The sequence below is a fragment of the Macrobrachium rosenbergii genome, chromosome 8 (assembly GCF_040412425.1).
Source record: "Macrobrachium rosenbergii isolate ZJJX-2024 chromosome 8, ASM4041242v1, whole genome shotgun sequence".
Classification (NCBI taxonomy): Eukaryota; Metazoa; Arthropoda; class Malacostraca; order Decapoda; family Palaemonidae; genus Macrobrachium; species Macrobrachium rosenbergii.
The window spans coordinates 36,828,367-36,848,304 of record NC_089748.1 but is presented as its reverse complement, the minus strand read 5'-3'; the positions used below and the strand labels follow the sequence as shown (position 1 = coordinate 36,848,304).

General features: G+C 36.6%; 1 long non-coding RNA gene across 1 annotated transcript; it reads right to left on the bottom strand.

Moving 5' to 3' along the window:
- Nucleotides 1–16: 16 nt before the first annotated feature.
- LOC136840711 (uncharacterized) lies at nt 17–17,632 on the bottom strand. The gene is made up of 3 exons (XR_010853708.1): nt 16,295–17,632; nt 11,404–11,605; nt 17–309 (listed from the first exon to the last, which is right to left on the bottom strand). It is a non-coding gene; the product is annotated as an uncharacterized lncRNA (long non-coding RNA).
- Nucleotides 17,633–19,938: the final 2,306 nt, after the last annotated feature.

Genomic DNA, 19,938 nt, shown 5'->3' with positions numbered 1-19,938 from the left:
TAAATAAAATAACATCTGGTGACTTGATAGTTTTTATTTCCTGGACTTATTGTAGAGTTTCCTTGAACAGAAATGTTGTCATACATTGTCCACAAATCTGGTCATTAAGAAAAAAATAGATAAAAGTATTTGTCATAAACATCAGCAGCTTGTTGACCATGTAAAGCAGCATTTTTCCAGTCGTCCCTCCTCTGGCTTATGTACAATGGCACTTTTAATAATTTACTGAACACTCAACAATTTTAGAATAAATAAAATGTAGAACTTCAGCCAAAGGCCATGCTCTGGGACCTGTGAGGTCATTTGGCACTGAAAGGGAAATTTACAGTTAGAAGGTTTGAAAGTAACAAGAAAACCTTACAGTTGCACTATGAAACAATTTTTATAGAGGGTGGAAAGTCAGATGGAACAAAGAGTACATAATGGATGAAGTTATAAAATGAGTTTTGATTAGTTTAACAAGTTAAAGCCTCTAAGAGGAACAGATTTTGATGGAAAAAAGGAAATTGTTTCATACAAAATCCCTGTTTGTGCATTTCACACAAGCCTCATGAAAATTCAGATGTAAAGACCAAGTTCTGAGCTGCAATATGAAATGACAATGAAAATTAGACAGCAAGCAAGACCCTCACCATGTACGGTATATTCAAAACAGGATTCTTGTCCATTCGAGATTTCTCAGATATTTACCTGATAACCCCAATCATTTACTTTTCACTTGGTGGTGGTTCCTATATATAAATTTAACCAAAAGTTCACATCAGCCATAGAGATGGCCAGTCATTTGAACAAAGATGTCTTTGACCATAGCGTACAGAAATAAAATTCAATTTTTGCATGATCTCGTAAGCTATTTGACATGTTCTAAACAAGATGCTCACTCAAAGCTAAATAAGGGAATATGAGAATGAAGTCATTGACAGTGAAAAAGCTTCTAGTTTAGAGTGATAAAAGGCAAAGGCACTTTGGATGCAAAGTAAGTTACACAGTACCTCCCAAATTTGTTAAAAGGAAAAGATTCTGCGATGTCACCTGGCAGATCTCTAAAGGGAATTGTGTACAGATTCCTGAGACAGAAGGGGACACCTGAAAAATGAACCAATAAATGTAGTGTGTCAATCAACAAAACGGGCAATACAAAAAGCAATCGCCACTACAGGCAATCTATTTAACAGGAGTATGTATTCAACAAGGGTTAGCATCAGGTTCAAACCTACGTGTGATGGCTGTGGTTGCTCTAGAAAAAGTACGGTACAAGTAGGAGGTCATAGGAACCAGCTTTATGCAAAGTGGGAGAGAAACATTATTCAGATATAACAAGTGTGTTTGGAAAGGGGATGGGTTCAAGGCAACCATGAAAACATAAAGAGACAATAGCTTATGCTACACATGTGAAGAAAAGGCATCAGTGACAGACTGAATAAAAAATAGAATATTGAAATATAAGAAAAATAAAAATAAACTGGGAACAGTGCAAGTAATTTGAATAATAAATGCAGTCTCACTAACAATGGAGGGAAGAATAAATATTAACGTCAGGAGGAAAAGATATATTAATGGGAGTCAAGTTATCAAAAGATGTAATGCTATGAATGTTATAACAGCAAAACCCCCAACTATGACAAACTGAAATCTTATTTACTGATATAGAAGAGGAAGGACTCATAATTGGTGTCAAGTTAAATAAAACTCGACAGATTTAAAACCAAATATTACAGCATACATGGAGGTCATGGATTCAGGGAAAGCACTGTGAAGGAAGAGAGGATACCAAAAATAAAATAAAAAGGGGGAGGATAACATTCCAAAGAAAACAGATCTGCTTTTTGAAAGACAAAGATGACAAGATTCATGCAAGACAGCAAAACACAGTATACTCGAGATTACTCATTTTCATAGTAAGTATGAGTTGCAGACTCTTGACAAGTATTACAAAACTGAATAGGAGGGGGGATTCTTCTAAAACTCAACAGAACAAAGAATTAGGAATATAATTTCAATAAAGGGAAGAGGTGCAATGCTGTAGACAAAAGAAAAAGTTATGGCAACACTCAAGAGGTTCGAGAAAAGAAAAGCAACATTTCAGACAGATAGAAAAAGGAGAGAAGTGCCATCAAAATACCATCAACAAGAAAGGTTAGCAATATGGAACACAGTTCTCCAACAAACCCACAACTCTGGAATAATCAAAGCACATACTTCAACCACAGTCACCTTAGGTTTTTTTCATCTAAACAGGGTGGTTCTGCTTCACTACATTTAAATTTGTAAGCCTTTGGGACAGCAGGGTCTTTCTCATCCTCAAACCCTTGTCACTGGAAACTGAGGTGTAAGAGAGATGCTTCACCTTTGAGGAGACATACCCTAATTCCAGGGGCAATTCCATAATCCTGTTCTCTTCTTCAGGGGTTTGATCCTGTTACAGGATATTATTAATCTACTGCAATCCAGTAACTTTAAAAACTGCCAGGATACCTGTCACACACTTTGGAAGAAGACAGGTGCCAATTCTTGAGAAGCCTTACCTTGTCTTTGAGGCAACTTTTCAACAAATACCTCTAGCAAAGAAAGGTAACAATATTGTCATGGTAAGAAATTCTGCTCATTACTTGTGATAGCTTTGATGTTCTAATTAGCATAATTCTTTTTGCCTTGAAGAGAAATGCACAATTCCAGTACAGTTTTGTCCTTGGCAATAAGCAAGGGCAATTCTTACAATGGTTGGGCAAGAGCAGAAAGATTTTCCAAAGCAGTTGTGAGGAGGGAGGAGAATGGTGATTTGTGAAAATCTGGCCACAGAGTCAAGCACTGGGGCACTTTCAGCCATTCAGCATTTACAATGATGAAAAAAAGAGAGAGGGATTTGGAGTAGCTGGACAACAAGATGGAAGAAAAGGAAGTGGCAACAGAAGGAAACCTAAAGAGCAGATGCAGCCAAGGGCTGAAGGGACGCTGCAAACAACCCTTAGTAATGTCCCCAGTGCACTATGTGAAGTGCACTGACAGCACTACCTGGAGGGCTGAGGGAACCAAAGAAAATGTTCAAAAACCAACAGCAGCAGAGACAGCTGATGCAATAGGTAAGGAAATGAGAAACAAGAATAGAAGGCAAAATGAGAAGCAGAACATAAACAGACTTGGTAGAACATGTCCTTCAAAATCTTTACCACCACATTTCAGGAAAGTAGATTTAAATGGCAGTCTCATTTCTAAGGGACAGACAAATCAAATAAGTCTACTAAGAAGAGGAAAAAAGGAAATAGGACTACTCTCAGACAGTGACTTTCTTTCTTTTCTTTCTTTTTCTTTTAACGTGCTTTTATTCCCATTTTGAGCATGCCTCAAGAAAAGTTTATGATTGCCTAACAAACCTTCATCTACTTTTATATCCCAAGAGAGGGTTGTATGCTTCAAATGTACAACGTTGCATGCTTGAACTCTAAAAGTCTTTAGAGCAGAAATTATGATGAACAAACCTGAAACAAGAAAATATTCTCTGCCCAGATATGACATCAGCAAAAGATCAACCAGTATGGATTATATCATAATGAAAAGAACAATTTATGTCAACTTGCAAACTGATATCAATGACTAATTATCAGACACAAATACAGTATTAGTATTAGCAAAGTGAATGGAAAAGTGCAGTATATAATGGCTGATTTCAAATAAAGTAATGATATAACAAACATGTCCATTGTATAATTTGCAAACTTTACAGATAAAAATTATAATTTGCCCCAAAAAATATCCTGCTGAAAATTGTTGAAATTTTCTCAAAGAAAAAGGCTTACTTACTAATTACCAATTTGTTTACCTTTTGTTTTGAATCCAGAACCAGGGTCCCTGTCTAATTTAGCAAATAAAACTTTCATAAAATGACATACTTTGTTTGTATGAACATCTTAGAGACTCAATATAGGTTAAAAAACACAAAAATTTATTGAGAAAAAACCATGAAATACCTTCAAATATAAAAAAATGCAAATTCTAATTGCCCTCCACACACCATAAACTTTCAAGTTTCCAAATAAACTCAAGTAAAATACAATGTTTTGCTATCATAAAGCTTTTCCAGTTTCCAAAAAAACTCTGTTTTGCTATCATAAAACTTTTCCAGTTTCCAAATAAACTCAAGTAAAATACAATGTTTTGCTATCATTAAACAAAGAAGAAAGGCATAGCATCAATCATTCTGCTTTTCCAAAGATGCTCAGAAAATCTTGACAACTGTTTCCTTTCTTCTCTCAACACTCAAATATTATTATAACATTTACAAACACAGACAGAATACATAATTATACAACACAAGACAGCACATTTCTTACAATTGTATTATGTACCATGGCCACTAACACATCTCTCCCTTATGCAAAACAGTAGAGCTAACCTATATTTGTGGAACATAAGAGGATATCTGACAAGAGTATAATGGCACAATAAAAAAAAACACTAGATTTAGAGACACAGCCTGTTAAAAAAATTAGAACTTTTAATCAGCAATTACTGAACATGAAAGGAATCATGCAAGAAATTAAACTATCCTTTATGTTACTTTACTTATTAGGAAAGCACTGAACAGAGTATGCAGACAAAGTATTAGATGGGCATTAAAAAGCAGAGTACACAAAGCATTAGATGGGCATTAGAAAATCAGAGTACATAAAAGGCTTACTGAGCAAATTATGGAGTTTTATCGTAACACCAGATCTGGAGTGAAGACAGTGGCAAATATGGAAAATATATCCAGAGAATTTGAGAAAAACATTGAAGTCCACCAATCAGCACAGCCCATCACTGTTCATCAAAAAAATAAAGGTACAAAGAAATTAAGAAATGGAGGCTCCTAGAAGCTTCAATGTGCAGATGACTAAGTGTTAACAGGTTCAGGAAAATGTCTTACAGTACATTTGAAAAATGGAGGACAGTACTGGAATAATAAAAAAAAGAGGAACAACTGTCTAAGTTTATTAGTTGTCAAGAAAAACATTTTGACAAGAATATGGATGAAACAGACATATATTCTTCAAAATGGCCTTGTGAATCCTGTGGGCATGGTGAAGAGATGCTGTCACATGTATCAAATGGAACAGATGGTACCACAAGAGATACCCAGAATTGCAAAGTTTAACTAATGAAAGGGACTTCTGATGCCCAATGACTGGAGTATTTGAATATGCAGGAGCAAACTTTGGAAGAAGTAGAACAGTTCTGTTATTTTGGTTAATCACTGAGCTGTGAGCCTGAACTGACATGGTAGTCATGAAAGGGAACAGCAGCAAAAATCTGGATAAGTGCATTCAATGGAATGCTGGTAAATTAGAGTACCCTGCTAGTATAGAGCAAAAATTTACAATGCAAGAGTATGACCAGTGTTACCATACTGTATGCAATACAGACAGGATTGAAAAAAAAAGAAGCCAATTTACAACTAAATTGTGCTAAGAAAATTGTCCCACAAATGAGAAACATGCAGAAAGATTGATTAATTTATAGATTTTAGGCATACATGCCAAGCACTGGGGCAACCAAGGACACTGAGTTGTGGTATTCAGAGGAAGGGAAACAAATTTCAAATCTCAAAAATATTGTTTGGACATGACATAGAATGTACTAAGCACTGATTGGAAGAAAATCCAAGTTGGAAGGAAGGGATATCTGTAATTAAGACACAGGTTTATTTTCAAACAAGTCCAAGGCCAACATCAAGTCCAACACCTCCTTTACGGATAAACCACACTCAAACAATCCAGTTTCATACCAATCGTACTTCAAAACAAAATATATGGCCAAAACACACAATTTTATTAATTTGCAAACAAATACTCTGCAACACAACTTATATGAGCACAAATCTTTAGAGAGGAAGACCAACAGAGTAAAATTACAGAAAAGTTCACCAATGCAATCAAACAACAGATGGCAATTTCACAATTATTTCTTTAGACCTCGATTTAGAACAAAGTACCGTATCATTTGTCCTCCAGGGAGCGTTAAAACCAATCTCAATTGGTGTCTAAGGTCACCTGTTATTTTATTCTTTGGTTTTATTGATGACCCTGGCATCTTGATCATGATGTTATAATACTCCCTAAATATCAGTCCATATTCTGGTATGTTACTTAAAGATAGCCTTCTTATACTCATGGTTTACTGACAGGAGAACAGTCCAACGCGGCCAATGAATAACAACTTTCAACTTTTACGAGGGTAGCCTAAAAGGTTTGTTTTTGTATATAAAAATCAATACAGTAGATAAAATTTTTTCAACAGCTTTTCCCTTCATCATATCAAGATGAAATACACTCTTTCCTCTCTATTCTAATTTGTACACTTTGTCTTCATTCCCATCTGATCTAGGATTTCATCTATCTTTTCTATATGAAAAACACCAAGTAACTTATTTAAGTTCTACATAGGTGCTTTATCAGTTCTGTTGGAGTGTTAAATATAAAAAGTAACCCTAAATTTTGAATAGGTGCAGAAATGAGTGACTCATTTACTTGTAAATTTCATCTCCTGTAAGTGGCATTAACACCTGGAGATAGCATTCCCAGTGACCTAAAAGATCAAATTCTCTGATAAATGCTTCCAAACCTCTTTTGTGTACATATGAACCTTAGCATGTTATAATGAGATTGATGACCTACATATGAGCTTTGTTTCAATGTACTGATCACAGCAAACCAGGGTTAATGAACTCCCAATTTCAGTTGTGCATAAAAGGACAAATACCACCATAAACTCTTTACAACCAAGCAGTACCGTAAAGGTGTACAAGCCCAGTCTTAAAAACAAATGAGAATATATTAGGATATAGAATTTAGGCCAGAGGCCAAGCACTGGGACCTATGAAGTCGCTCAGAGCTGAAATGGAAACTGACAGTCAATAGGTTTGAAAAGTGCAATAGGAGGAAAACCCCACAGTTGCACTATGAATCACTTGTTAGGAACACTGCAAAGAACCTTAAGTAATGCCTACAGTGCACTGCATGAGGTACACTGATGGTATTACCCCCCTAAGGGATCAAAAACTAGTAACTACAGTGCGTCCCACACCCCATAAATAGCTAAAATCCGCAAATACTTAAAACCCCTCTAAAAACACTTAGAACTGCCCTGTAAAAATGCATATACCTGAGTATTTTAATAGTTTTATCACAAAAAGTGCATTTATTCATGAAAATTATATGAAAATACAGTAATTAGTGAATATTTCTCAGTGAAAAATACCACGAATGGGCGAATTTTCCGCAAATAATGGCTAGATATGTTCCACAGAGAAACCCGTGAATGCGTGAGCCCTCGAATCATGAGAACGCGAATATGGTGGGTTTACTGTAATGCAATATTAAATACTGAACAAGAGGTTAGGCCTCCTAACGGTCCCTACAGTTTATTGGTATGTGAGTTCAAATTAAGACCTTTGTGGAGTCTGGTAGTGTTTGCATGTTTTCAGGTCTTGTCAGTGTTAAAAAAGGTGCAACTGCTAACAAGAGTGGAATACTCGGTGTCTTGTTGTACAGCAAGAACATTTTTTTGGAAATGGGGCTGAAAATATGTCAGATTTAGAATTTCCTTCTATATTTTTTAAAGCAATATTTTTTCTTGGGTGAGGAATTTTTTTTTTCAGGACCCTTCAAAAAACTGTATAAAAGAGCAGTATACAAACACCAGACCAAGGAAATATCAAGTGGAATGTCATTACAGTACATTACTGAAAATGTTCTGAGCATCCTGAATAGCAGTATACGAGTGGAGTTTTTTCACATTTTCATCATACACAATAAAAAAAATACTGAATGGGAGACGAGACCAGAAAAGAGAGGTAGATATCGAGTCTTGAAAAGAATTCCATGTCAGATTTATTTTCCAAGACAATGGAAGTGAGTGCAAACTGTGCAGAAGGACTAGAAATTAAGATGACTCCATTAAACAGAGGTGTGAATAGAAGATATAAATACGAGGAGATGAATGATCAAGAGGAAAAGTGGATGCAGGACTAGAAGCCTAAGGAATGTCTCTGGAAATGGAGAAAAGAATGTTTGCTTTCAAACCAACAGAGAGACGGCATAAACCCATGGGTAGAAAGTTTGGTGTCCATTAAATCCAATTCTGTCATATGCCTTAAAGAGACCCAGAGCAGTAATCAAATGGTTCCCCCAAGTCCTCTTTAGAGACAATGAAACATCAGCATGATAGCAGAGTAGTCCCACTGGATTGTGACTTGACCTTCACTATGGTCCATTCCCTCAAGCATGTCCAAAACTGGTTCCTTGATGGTTTATCATGATCACATGCATGACTGCCAGGATAATTCAACATGCTCTTTCTGACTGTCCCTGTGATAAGTGCTCCACCTGGTCATATTGGGAGGACAACTGGCTCTTGGATGGCTGATATGGTTCTCCTCACTTGAGTGATCCTTCACTGCCGTATCATTCCTACAATGATAATCCTACTCTTCCAACTCGGCTCAAACCACTCATGGTGAACCATCTCTACTCCTAAGGTTCTGAATGATTACTAATGCTGATTCTACAGATTCCCGATTGAGACTGATAATTACTTTTGGTTAATTCAATCATTCTTCCAATATCAAAATGACCAACCCTGCAAGCTTCATAACCCTCCCTCTTGTACTGGGGCCACCAGTCCTTTGAACACAGCCAGAGCAGACTTGTCAGGCTCTACTATTAAAATGAAAGGTGGCAAGCATAACCAGAAAAACCTGATGGTTTCCTTACTTGGTGCACATGCTTGCACATGCATTCTTCATCCCCATCACTCCAAGGTGCTGCTAAATCAGCCCTCCCTCTTAGAACACAACACACCACAGATATGGCAGGGGAAAGGATTACTCATGTATGCAGAACCAGTTGCAGCCACGAAAAAGCCAGCTACTGTTACCATTATGATATCCTATTATCCCTGGGGGACTGGCTAAGGCTTTGTACAACAGTTACTGTACAGTATATGCCAGGATATAAGGCAAGCTTAAAAAATCTCCCCCTAAATAGGGGTTGTCTTATATGCCGGGTATACAAAGGAAACCTTAAATCCTGCTGAGATTTTTAATGATAGGTCACCCTCTGAAGTGTTGATAGTTAACTACCATCACTAGCGACACAACTATCAATACTGTAAACAAAACAACTGCAATTACAGCAATTACCATTGGTAATTACCATAATTACATGTTAGGATGAGCGAGCTCTCACTTTGTTACTAGCTTTATCCAGGGTACCATTACATATTTAAATACATTTATCGTAAGACCCCATCAAGGCCACGCCAACTATCAGTAAAAATAAAAGGAGGAAGTATGAAGATTCATTCAAGTTAAAAGCAGTAAACTTTGCAAAGGAACATTATAACTGCACTGCAGCATGCCAATGTTGTGTAACAGAAATGATGATTCAAGACTGGAGACAAAGAGAAGAGGGATTAAACAGCACTTCAAGGACTAAATGTGCACTAGCCTAGAACAGGGATTGCTCACTGGCCGATACCTGAAAAAGATGTAGCAGACATGGTGCATGAACATCAGCAAAATGGGTACGTTACAACATGAAGTACGTGTAAGTATTTTTGCACTCAAGTGGGCTAAATCGAACCCAGATTCCAGCAAAAGGATTTAAGGCCTCTTCATCTTGGTGTACTAGGTTCATGAAAAAAACAACAGGACATGAAAGATCAAGTGTTACAGTGGTTCTATCATGTGACTCAGATGGCTTCAAACTTACACCACTGGTAATTTTTAAAAGAAAAACAATGCCAAAAATCAAGTTCCCTATTGAGTTTTGGTACATCCACAAAAAAGGTTGGATGGAAGAAGGTGGGATTAAGCTATGGCTTGATCATATATGGAGCAAGCAACCAAATGTTCTTAGTAAACAACGTAGCATGTTGGTGTGAGATATGTTCAAGGCTCATTTAACTGACAACACAAAGAAACGGCTGGCAAGAATAAACACAGAAGTGGCAGTTATGCCTGGAGGACTGACATCATTGGTACAACCACTGGATGTGCGTCTCAACAAACCTTTCAAAGACCATATTCGAGAACAATGGAACAAGCGGATGGCTGGCAAACGAAAAAACTTCAAAAAATGAGGCAATATGTGTGCTCCACAGTTTTGTGTAACTTTGTAACAAGAGCATGGGATGCAACAGATGTTAACACAGTAATTAAGTCTTTCAAGAAGTGTGGTATATCAAATTCATTGGATGGTGTGGAGGACGACTCCTTGTGGGAAGAAGAGGAGGAAGAAATTGACACGCCGTCAGATTTGGAATTCGATCCATACAATGATTGCCTTACAAATATATCACAAGACGTCATCAACAAACTTATGATATCAAATGATAAAAAGATACAGTAATGAGTTTATAGGATTTTAATGGTTTTAAATTTTTTTCTGAAATGTTTTAATTGTTGCAAATAAAATATTGGCAAACATACCTCTAAACCTATATTTTTACATGAAAAATGGGGGTTGTCTTATATGCCAAATCGCCTTATACGCCGGCATTTATAGTATCAAGGAAACACCACGGAAAACACAAGTGGCAAACTAGAAGAAAAACAAGTATACCACATTTCCAAGCAGGGAAAGACATTTCCATGCAGTGAGAGACAAAATATATTAACCTTTCAGAGCTAATTACACTAACAAATAGCCTCAATTCCATTACATAGCTAAATCTGGTAAGAAGACTCTCTTACTGAAGGTACTATTATAATACAAACTGAGTACAGTAGTAACCTGCTTTCTGCTGACAAGAAATTAATTACAGTGTAGTACTGCACAAAGTGGCTCCTCCAAGGGAAGTACAGAAGAGGACAGAACAAGTGCAGACTAAAATGTAGAGTAGAAAAACAGGGAAGGAAGAAAAAGTAATTAAACATTACATGACCAACTATTTAAATGTACAACATATACTCAAGATAGAAATGCATGAAAATAGATAGCCCATTCTGTCTATGAAATCCCTTTGAATTCCTCCAAGCACAGAAACACCACATAATGGTATTCAGTGACTGAATCACCAACATAGAAAATAAAATATCAGTTTTAATATTACTTGAGATGGTAAAAAAAGAAATATTTAAATAGTATTCTACATACTGAATAGCATGAGAGGATGCGTTGCTACAGACACTGACAGGTGAGACAGGAACCTCCCACTAATGGAGGAGATCCTATCCAGTCCCAACCACCTCTTTCTCCAATATCTGGCTTGTCTTCCCATATGAGGTAATGCATAATTAAAATTAGGCAATTTAAAAGTCATATAGACGCACATTCAAACATACAGCATTACATGGCTAAAAGTCCATCCGACTTGCTAAGCTATCATAAGAGATATCTTGAACAAGATAAAATGAGATAACTTTACCTTTAATAAAAATCAAATTAGATAACTTTTTCTAATCTATTCTTGAAATGGTCAGTGATAGCGGTCCTCTTCTCATCCTCAAATGGTAGCCTGTTCTACACGTCAACATTACTGGGAATGAAGATAGCACAGTTTAGCATAAGGAGCATACCTCTTTTCATGCTTAAGAATCTTGGTTTCACAATTTTGTTACCAAAATTACCTGAAATGAAGAAAGCAGTTTAGTACAATGGGCAAATCTGTCTTCCCACTCACAAAGAATCTTGGTTTCTCAAATTATATTTCAAAACCTGGCTACCTTATCAAAGCCACTGAAATCTGCTACTTAGAACACACTGAAGAACTACTACAGCAATCACAGATTCTCATACTAGAGCTGACTCAGACGCTGCACCTAAAATCTTGCAAATAAACCTTTTAACATACAACCCACAACTAAATATGCAATTCACGTCATAAAAAGGTAACACTGTAACCATGAACATCTAATGCTTTGTAACATCCAAGTACAGGCTGTCCAACCCCTTCTTTGTGTTCCTTTACAGATTTTCCACCATATAATAGGTTTATTTTTTGCTTATCCGTGTCATTTAAAATCCAATTTCAGTCATCTATGATGTGTGAACATGTCACAGAAGTGAGTTATGTTTTTTTTTTTTTTTGCTTTTCACACATCCTACAATAAATTACAGCTAATCAGTTTCCCAATGATACCTAAACCTACATCTCACCTTGAAATGTAATTTAATAGACACTGATCAAAGAAAATATGGTATGTGAGAAATCTGAATCAGTAACATATGTAAAATAATGCCAAGTGAGCAAAAGGGTTAAAATTCTTTGGGCCAGATACATAATTATCTGAAAGTTTTAAAAAAATAAGCCTCCAACTCTTCCTGTGGCTCTCTGGACTAACGAGACTAACATGATCTTGTAGCATTATTTTCAAAAAAATATTTAAAGCTACCTCACTCAATAACAACATTACAGATTTATAGAAAAGAAATCTTGTTCAATAAATGCTCTTTAGTATTTTACGTGAATATTATTAAAAAACAAATATTTTAAGTGAATATTAACAAACATAAAATAAACTAGTCCCTTACACTGGCTCAAAAGGACTTCATGTCAGAGCAGCAAAGTTCTCACCACACGGGGCCCATACTTCAACAAATTTTTAAAGTAATTCATATTTTTCAAGATACAAAAACAAGAGCTTTTTATATAAGGGTATTTTTCAACGTGAATTCGAGACTGTCATTGAACTTGGTAACAGGGTAGTCAACTGGTGGTTATGTAGGGTGAATAGGGGAATATCCTTCGCTCACCTACCATCACCAAATACTTTTTCCTTCAGCCACAGGGACAAAGCAGGTGGCTGAGCAGGAATAATTATAAAAGGCTCTGGTTTTTATACTGTACCTAGGAAAAATATCACTTTTATCAAATCTGATATTTGGTCCTACTGAAATAAAAACCATTGCACTTTATATAGGAGACTCACTCTTCAGGAGGGAAGTAGTCTCTGAAAACTGACTGGAGTTGACCCACACCCAAATTGCCACCATCCTGATTACAATAGCAAGCAACGGATGCAAAACTCTTATAACCTCGTACGTAGTCTGGCATATGAGATAGCATAGTGGTAGGGCCACAAGGAGTGACACAAATAGAACCTCACCCAAGCAAGGAAAGGTTTGGGGAACCATGAAATCCCATTGGGGAATCCAAGGAAAAAGGCAACTATAGTCAAACCAATCTGTCGGGGAAGTGGAAGGAAGGTCAGGAGTAAAAGGCCACAATGCCAAATCTTCAAAACAATTGGGTGGGTTTATAGCTCATTTTCCACAAAAGTTATGAAATCGAAAAGATACTTAACTAGGTTTGGCACAAACGTTTGAAAACAATGAAACAAAAATTAAAACATTAAAAACAAAAACATGAGACTCCCTTTGTTTATGTAAGGCACTCAATGAATTAATAAACGCAACAGACTGTAAATGCCAAATTTATACCCTAAACCTTGCCTTTTTCACCTTAACAGTAAACTACAAGATTTAGCAATGTACCATACCATTCAACCCTATACAGTATGAAAACTGTTTATACCATGGTACAATTATTTTATTTTGTCTTCATTTATTATTCTTAATAACTGATTACTAATAAAGGCATACAGAGAGTGACCTTTAATGAGTACTAGAGTGCTTAATAAATCTCCGACAATGATGGATTTTACCACCAACCTTCCGTGAGTCACCATGATATACTGGTTTTGCTATGATTCTGGCTAACACAAAATGACAGGTCCAAAAAACTCTATCACTATTACCCACCAAACAACCATTTGTAAATGGGAAGAGCATGAAAAGACACACCTCAGACACATTGCTCAAAGTGTAATTACCAGTATCTAGCCAAACATAGCTAATACAGTGTACTTCCAGGAAGGAAGGAAGGAAGGAAGAAGTAATTGAGTGAGATACTTGTTTGTCCACCAGTTATTACCTGGAAAACTGAAAACTTCCCCTGAAGGGCTAAGGAAGGTCCCATGTCCAACTTCATGGGTCTTGCATGAGTAAAATGTGTGACGTTCTCCTCAAGGAGTCATGAGCACATTGGTTGCCACTTTAAACCAGCGAGGAAGGGAATTCCTGGAAACTTCCTTCACTGTATTAACACAATGGCGTCAACATTCTGGACAAAGAATATGGGTCGTTTTCTATCCCTCTGAGAATCAGATAAGATGCCAAAGAAACTTCTAAGCACTCTTCACCCAAACTAAGCTAGCAAAAGGACAGTCTTGAGACTTGAGCCTTCAGTCCAAGGCTTCCTCCATGGGCACATATGGCACCTAGGTTAGGAGGCAAAGCATAGGCAACATCCCACTAGGAAGAATGAAGTCACTGAGAAGGAAGCAAGACTTCAAGACTCCTCATAAGCATGGAAAAGAGGATGAGGAGGAGGACAGGAAAGCATTAGGAAACAATAGACCTTTCTCTGCTGGTGCCAAATCTCTCCTAATTGACCTTCCTCTCCTGGTGCCAAATCTCTTACCTGAGCTTCCTCTGCTGATGCCAAAAATCATCGACCTGACTTTCCTCTGCTGGTGCCAAATCTCTCCTAATTGACCTTCCTCTGCACCCTTCTAGCACCAGCGCAAAAGAACAAAACTGGTTGCACTAACACCAAGGGACACAACACAGAAAAATGCCTACTTTATACCCATACCTTTCACTGTTCAATTTTCTTGTTCAGATCAATGTTGCACAACATAACCACTATACATCCAATAAAAAAAGATTTACGCCTAACTATGCTGTTAGCAAATTTCAAAAACCAATGCCACCTCGCCCTGAGATATACTCCAGCACAAAGCGTGGCGATGGTTTGTATTACCTATAGGAACAAACAATCTTGTGAACCATTAGGGGATAAAGTTCGTTTCCAGTCCGAACATCCCTACTCAATTTTTTATTATATCTTTCAAACCTTCACACAAAAATGAAAAAATATTCAATAAAAAAAATTTCTTGCAAACTAATATTTTTCACAATAGAAAATAAAATATATGCAAATAAAAGTTTCAATTTTGTCAAACTCACTTAGGGGGATTTGATTGCCCTGGGGCTAGTACTAAACATTGTGAAATATTTTTTACACCCCCCAGGGGCTAGTACTAAACATTGCAAAATACATTTGACGGCCCAGGGGCTAGTACTAAACATTGTGAAATACATTTGACCTCCCAGGGGCTAGTACTAAACATTGCAAAATACATTTGAACCCCACTAAAAACATTGCAAAATACATTTGAACCCCCAGGGCCTAGTAGTAAACATTGCAAAATACATTTGAACCCCCAGGGCCTAGTAGTAAACATTGCAAAATACATTTGAACCCCCAGGGCCTAGTAGTAAACATTGCAAAATACATTTGAACCCCCAGGGCCTAGTAGTAAACATTGCAAAATACATTTGAACCCCCAGGGGCTAGTATTAAACATTGCAAAATACATTTGACACCCCAGGGGCTACTACTAAACACAGTGAAACAGTATAGGCGAGTCACTGTTTAGCCATGTTCAGTACTAGCCCTCATGTGGAAATGGAGTTTGGACCAGATATGAACTTTCACCCCCTTAGGCTACCACAATCCTTTACGACACACCAGCCCGGCCCAAACAGGCTATACGAAGCATACCCCTTACCCTGGACAACAACAATCCATAGCCTAGGCCTATGCCTAGGTCACGCTTAGGCTAAACCCTAATTCAGGCCTTTGGTGAGATCGTAACACAGTGCCAATAATAAAACCACTCCATCGGAATACGTTAGGCCTACTACTCTGCCCAAATTAGTCAAGGTTAAGGTAAGTGACCTCTAACCTTGGACTTGAGCATTCATTTAAATAATCAGGGTCAAGTTTAGGCCTACTGAGATCATTATGAATATTTCACTTACCAAGGGGCTAATTAGGCCTATATCATAACCCTAGACCTAGACCAGATGCCAAACAAATTTTGGCCTACATTGGATCAAATAGACTGGCCTAGGATAAGCTCAATTGATAACAATTTGGCGGCCTTATGCCAGCAACGATCAAAACATATAATAGGCCTAGGCTAGCCCTTACGCCTAAAACACGAAAATGTCATTTTCAAGTAATATATTCAGGTTCTAAGTTAATTAATGCCTAAAATATAACTTATTTGTTCATAAAATAGTCTATAATCCCACAAAAATCTATATTTAAATAACCACTAAGTCTATAAAATATACATAGGCCTATGGAGGCCGATCACCGGTAGCTATCAACTATAGGACGCAAATACGCTATAGTTAGATAGGCCTAATCTATATACACTTCTAAATGCAAGTATAGCACTCACTTGGATTTCGTAAAGGTTTAAAAGGGTCACTTGAATTCGTCAGGTCAAATTAAGCCGAAAGATTATCCGTATTATGACCTCCATGTTGTCCCGTAAGCAGCCGGCCATTGTTACGTCACGACGTACCTGATTCCTAATGCTGTATTATATATTATAATATTCACCATTTGACATGCCCAATGCCCGGATGCCAAGTAAATGGACCGGTCCTGCCCAATTATGGGCGGAGTCTGCTAATAGAGTCATCTTTCGAAACTTAAAAAAAAAGAAATAAAGGAGTTTGGTATTAAGAGGGATTCCATTGAATCATACATAGAACAGTTAGGTCTAATTTTATTATATATCGACGATGGAAAGGCTAAATGGACCGGTCCTGCCAAATTGTGGGCGGAGTCTGCTAATAATACGCTTGCAAAACATTTTAAAAAATGATATTTTTGAAATTGAGAAAGATGTAATTCAATCATACAACTGAACGCCCGTGGCTTTGGAAAATTTAAGTCTAATGATTATATCATGGACCGGTCCTGCCAAATATGGGCGTAGTCTGCTAATATAGTAATAATACACTTACTAAACTTTAAAAAAAATAAATGATAAAGAATTTTGGAATTAAGAGGGATTTCACTGAATCATACAAAGAACACCCATGTCTTTGGAAAATTAAGTCTAATAATGACTATATGGACAAAAGGAAGTGGAATGGGGGACGTGAGGTGCTATTTGAAAAGCTAATTTAAACACAAAGCTCAAAAACATCATCTTGTTCTAAGCAGATGAGATCAGCGAGACGTTATTTTCACGCTAAATTATCCATGCTTTTATAATTTGGTTACTTTCCCATTCCAAAGGACATAGTCAGTCCCTAATTACTGTGGGTCAAATTGGCCTAATTAGGCCTTATATATGTAATACTAAGAGTTAATGTAAATATGTATACAGTATATGCATGTATGTGTGTAATAACATCATGGTATGAATTAACTAAGCGATCGTACTGTTTCTTTATCATCACCATCATTATTATTCATCATCGCCGAGTCATCATGTAAAAGACGTGAGGGAATTATAGACATCAGCCTATCCTTTAAATGCATAAGGTGAATGATATTTTTTCACGAATAATATTTTTCAGTCGGTATTGTTTTACAAATTCAACTTTGCAACCAAAAAAATGTTGCTTATAGTAACACAAACCAATTTTTCTCTCTCTAACCATGCAAAATATGTATGTATAGTATTGTTGTGTATTACAAATTATATGGTAAATAATCAACCCATTTTTATTAGATACTGGTAAGGTTTGTGGGCGACATTAAACTGTTTTGAGGTAATATGTCATTAGTGAATTTTCAGTTGTATAGGAGGTTGGCCCTTATCCCATGAATTTCAGGGAGCAACAGTACAAGGTATTTAACACTATCAAATCATATTCCATACTGCTAAGTGAAGTAAATAAGGGGAATGGATAATAAGCAAAATGCAGAACTGGGCTGAAATGACACTGTTAAAGAACCATCAACATGGTGCTGCTTGAGTCATACTGTTTGAAACATCCCCTTATGGGTTTGAATTCAGTTAATTAGTACATTTATTCATTTAATGAATAAGTATACTGGTGAAATTCTGTTCATTTAGTATTTGTATAGAACTCACCTACATTCCTGTGGAGCAAACATGGTATAAACAAAAAATTGCAATATTTGAAAATCCATTACTTATAATCAGCAATAATTCATGGTTTCTATAAAAAATAGATACTCCATTATGTGTCAAAGGAAAATCCTGAGGACCTAGGCAGCACAATGCAATTTGGAAGGCAGGAACTTCAATCAAGCAGTAATTTCTGCTAGAAAATTAATATTTAAAAGAAAAAAACCTATATTTGTTTCACAATAAACCCATTACTCATAATTAGCCTGAATAACATCTTACAACGGAAGGAACGTGGAATTAACATAAGCCACTGAACCTAAGACTAAGTATAGGGAGTCGGGTATGTGTAAAGAAGAAACGCTAAGAATCACATCAAAGTTATGGAGTTTATAATTACAATTTCAAAGGGCTTCAGGGAAAAATGTCAATGTGGAACGGGATCATATACAACAACATAACGGAGATAAAAAAACTTGTGAAAGCTCAGTGGTATGGTGGATGTCATAAAGGAGAGATGAGGACTAAAGCAATGAAGCCTGTAATACTTACGCTACTTCTTAACTGAACAAAGTACTACTCACCACTCACACAGAGACCGGACCTACTGTACAGTGTTACTTACCCAAGAAAGGTCCAAATCTGATACCTCTATCAGTGCCGGAAAGGTTGATATGAAATTCTTGCTAAAAGAATGGGCAAAGATAATAGTCGTACGAGATATTAATCTTGTGCATTACTGCTTTCCAGTATTTTACCACATGCGCCAATGAAAAACTTGTCTTGTTACTATTTTCTTGGAATAATTCAGAATAATGTGCTGTGGTTTGGAAGAGTTCTTTCTCCATAAACTTGAATCCAATGCAGATCATTTACGAAGAAACTGTGTGAAATTTGGTCCACAAGGCTCAGCCCTGGAGCTTGGGAGGGCATTCATTGTTGCAAATCAGTACAGTACATATTAAGAATCTTGTTGCTGAAATAAAATAACAGCTATAAATTTATCCAATGATAGAAAGGATGAGAAAAAATGACTAGGCTCCAGTGACGGAAAGGATGGAAAAAATGCACTCGCACTTCTGCAAGAACATCACTTGTTTAGTAAGGCGAGCCAAGAATGGAATTTACCTCCACTAAGTGATGGTCAAATCAGTGATGAGCTCTTCACTGACAGAGGATTCTTTGATTTCTTATGGTGACCCAGCTCATACTAATTGTGCATTTTAGTGCCTTTAGTGAAACTATGGATTTGTTTGTCGAGTGCCCATGAAGGTGATTAGATTTTGAATCACTGAAAGTTGAGTTGATATGCTTTGTTTTACCGATATTTCTCTTAAACTCTTAGATTTGTACCCAACGTTTTGTCGCTATGTTTGTCTTACTTTAAATTCCATTAATGGTCTCAGTGCATTAATGTATTAATTTATAATTGCTACATATTGTAATGCGGTTTAATTTTCGGTCAAGTAAAAAGTCTGCACTGTGACTGACAGATGAATGCGGTTGTCGGTATTTAATTTTTTTTATATAATGGGTCCTGTATTTATTGGCTATATTGTTCACTTCAATTTTTTCTGTGGAGAAGTTCCTGAAATGTTTTTAGATCCTGATATTTGCACTTTTTTTAAACTTTCTTACATTTACTCAATTCTTCACCCAGGTAGTGACAACATCAGATAACCCCAAATAACTTACATTAATCTTCAATGTTGGGATCGTTAATATGTTTGACAGGAATTTCTTTTAATTAAATTTTCAGTAGGCTCTACCCTGAAGTTAATCAGCCTCTTTGGTCAGAACTTTATTAACTCTCTCAGCATGACCTACTTGAAGTGGATGAAACCATCTGAAAGTGTGATATGCTTTCAAATGGGCAATTGTCTGATCCTTGTTTTGGTTAAGTAAACTATTTTGAAGAAACACAAGAATCTTTGCTCCTAACAGTTAAATATCAGGAGAACAGAATAAAATATAAAATTTGGCCAAAGGCC